Genomic DNA, 3,685 nt, shown 5'->3' with positions numbered 1-3,685 from the left:
TAATAACAAGCACATATATTTGATATTTATTTCTTTAATTTATCAATGGGTGAGATTTAGTTCGATAAATCAATAAGCCCGATAAGTTGGGAAATGATATCACTTATAGTGTGTGTTGTTGATTATAAAAGGAAACTGTGTCCTAGTAATCTAGGTTGAGAATGTCCCCAAGAGGAGCTCATAAGGATTGTCATGTTAAACCCTGCAGGTGGACTTAGTTCGACATGACGATGAAGTTGAGTGGTACTACTCTTGGAGCTAGATATTAATTAAGTGAGTTGTCAGTAACTTACTTAATTAGTGGACATTTGTTATCTTAAACACAGGGAGACTAACACACTCATAATAAGAAGGAGCCCAAAATGTAATTTGGGATTGGTGCGGTAGTTCAATAATAGTTCTTTAGTGGAATGAATTATTATTGATGAAATTAAGTTGTGTGTTCGGGGCGAACACGGGATGCTTAATTTCATCGGGAGACCAAAACCAATTCCTCCTCTCGATCCCTATCATAGCCTCTAGTATATAGAGATTTATACCCACCGCATACCCACCTTCTTACCCATCCAATGGGGCCGGCCAAGCTAGCTTGGAACCCAAGCTAGGGTCGGCCAAGACCAAGTGGATGAGCCATGTAGGTGGCCGGCCAAAGCTTGGGTCCCAAGCTTAGGTGGTCGGCCACTAGAATATTAAAAAGGATTTTTATTAAAATTATTTCTTATGTGGATATCATGATTTTAAAAGAGAGTTTAAAAATTAAAAATTTCCTTTTATAACTTTCTACAAAAGATTAAGAGAAGAGATTAATCTCTTTCCTTATTTATAGTTTAAAAGGATGGTTTTAATTTTTGGTAAAAACTTGTAACGACCCAATTTTCCCTATTTTGAGTTCTGAATATCTTTAAAAATATTTAAAAATTCTTTTGAAATATTCTAGAGATTTTTAGGAATTTTTAGAGTATTTTTATGTAATTTTTGGAGTCCGTTTGGTATTTTTACCGAGTGGAGAAAGTTTAAAAAAAAATTTCAAGAGCTAGGGTTCGAACCCAGTCTCTCGGCCCAAGCAGTATTCGACCCAACCAACCGAGCTGAGCTCGTTTTGTTAACTAAGTGTGGGAACAAATATATTTAAGTAATAGATGGAACCGAAATAACCCAGGTTATTTAAGGAGATTAATTTCCTTCCCGAAACCTAAAACCTAATCTCTCCTTTTCTCCTCTCACCACGCGACGTCGTCTTCTCCTCTCGGGCGAAACCGCAGCCAAGGCTAGGGTTTCCTCCTTACGACGTCGGCGAGGTGTTTTCCGGCCGGTCTCCACTCGTGGGTGACTATTCCGGCAAGGAGAGCTCGGGAAATACAAGGAAAAAGGTGGAATCGAAGCTCCACCGAAACCCTAGGGCGCTTCTCTTCGATTGTAAGTCCAAGAACCCGATGTAAGTGCTTCTCACCTGCGGTAGGAGTAGCTCTCGGGGTTTTGTTTTGCATTTTGGTTGTAAAATGAACAATAGTAGCCTTTTCATTCTAGAATATGGAATTTATTTCAACCCTTGTTTTTAACAATCCGGGTTAAGATTTGGGATAAGTTCTTTTGGTTATTTTGATGCACGGCAGAGCCTCGATGTTTCCCTTGTTTGTCACAGCATGTTGTTGATGTGTTTTTAGTGCTCGGATGGAAATTCTTGAGGGTTTTTCCTTGATTACCACAGCATGCTATTTAGATGTATTTACCTTACACTTTAAGCATGATTAAGTAGTTAAACTTCCTTCAAGTTACAGCATGATCAAGGGACTGTTAAGATTTGAAATAAGGTAGTTTTTACAAGCTTATTGTGGGGAAAACTATCACTGCCGTGAGCCTAACTAAGGATACCATCTATGACCATGTAGTTTTTGGTTATTGGCTGTTGAAATTCAGTTTGAACATATCATGTTACATTCCAGTGGTATAGTTGTTCTTTTTAAATTACTGTGGAATTTAGTTTGAGCAGGTACTGGTTTATATTTTTATATCAGTGACATATGGTTTAGAATCTCTTGTATACTGAATAAACGAGAGAAGTGCAAGTAAAGTGAGATAAAGTCACAATCTGATCCTAAATTTCAGAATTTAGAATCAAAGCACACTAAGTGCTTAAATCAATGCCAAGGCATTTTATTACAAGAAGTATTTAAAGAAGGATATAAAGAAAAGTATTTTACTTTTAAAGGGCATGTACCGGACACAAGGTCCAAGGGATGGGCTCCAAGTTGCCCCTAGACATAAGGTCTAGAAGTGTCTTAATGGTTTTGGGATTAGCTACCTCAATTCTCATTAAGAAAGGCGCGCAAAGTGGTACAATGCCGGGCCCAAGTAAAGTTGAATATTATTTTAAAGTATAAAAGTATTAATTTGGAAACAAACAGAACAAGTTCTTTTATCTAAGTTGCAAATTCTAGCAAGTTAAATGGTTGTTTCCTTTAGAGATGCATGATGTAGTTCTATATTGCTATTTTCATGTTGAGCATGTACTCCCTGCTTTCTTTAATGCTTATGCATTCCTTATCGGATTTTGTGAGTAGAAAGCACTTACTAAGCTTTTAGCTTATAGATACTACTTTTTCCTCCTACTGCAGATATAGATAAAAATAAAGGAAAAGCTAAAGTGGTATAGAAGAAGGCGACAAGGAGTCGTTGATGGTGTGTGTGTGGTGGCTATTATGGAAGTTTGGGATTCTTGTTGAATGTTATACCTGCTGGTTTCTTTAAATTTCTTCAAAAAAGGAAATTGTTTTGAAATGCTAAGATGTGTTTAAATTGCTTCATTTATGTGTTAGAATCAATAAGATGGTAAATTTATATACTCAGTATTTTTCTTATCACTGCTGGAATGTTAAATCTGCTAGAATGTTAAATCTGCTGGGTTAAATTCGGATTGTTAATACTCAGAAATTTTATATGTTTGCTGGTATGTTATATGAGCTTTACTCTATGGAGGAAATTGGCATGGGAAGTTCGGTTTGCTAGATACTCAGTATCCCTATGTACATGCTAATTTTTGGTTACTGCTAGCTTGGAGTTATTCACTTGGAAACTATTTTGCATGCTAGTGTTTTATATTTTGTAGAAGTAACTGTTTAATGGTAGGGGAAATATATACTGATCGGTTTGTTAGAAATGCATGGGCAGTAGGAGTTTTGGTGTATGAAAGAAAAGCATGTGGTTCGGCTTGTTAGGAAATGAATGAGTAGTAGTTTATTTCACTGTCTCTTAATTACGGTTTGGTTGTAGAATGAATAACTACATTCTGTAACAAGGGATGTTAGGTAGGATTTCATGAATGCAAGTTAATAAAGGAAGTAGCAAACAGTAGAGATACTTAAGCTTCATTGCCTATATGTTACACTTGCTTGTGTTACACTTATTTGCATGTTTAAATAAGTAAGAAAAAAAAAACATCAGAGCAGTTTAAAGTTTTATTTGACATGTGATATGTTTTAAACAAATAGATTAAAGCATTTCTAGTGTTAAAGTAGGTAGTACCAGTTATGTGTAGATAGTAGATTCAGTAGCGGTCACCCTTAGAGGAGTAGTAAGGAGGGTGGTCGTGACAGTTGGTATCAGAGCAGGTCTATTTTCCAGCAACACACACACATCAGCATCATCCTTGCCGTCTTCAAGTAAGAAAGTATTTAAGTTCTTTCTT

This window comes from Zingiber officinale, chromosome 2A (assembly GCF_018446385.1).
Source record: "Zingiber officinale cultivar Zhangliang chromosome 2A, Zo_v1.1, whole genome shotgun sequence".
Taxonomy (NCBI): domain Eukaryota; kingdom Viridiplantae; phylum Streptophyta; class Magnoliopsida; order Zingiberales; family Zingiberaceae; genus Zingiber; species Zingiber officinale.
This window is presented reverse-complemented; position numbering follows the sequence as displayed.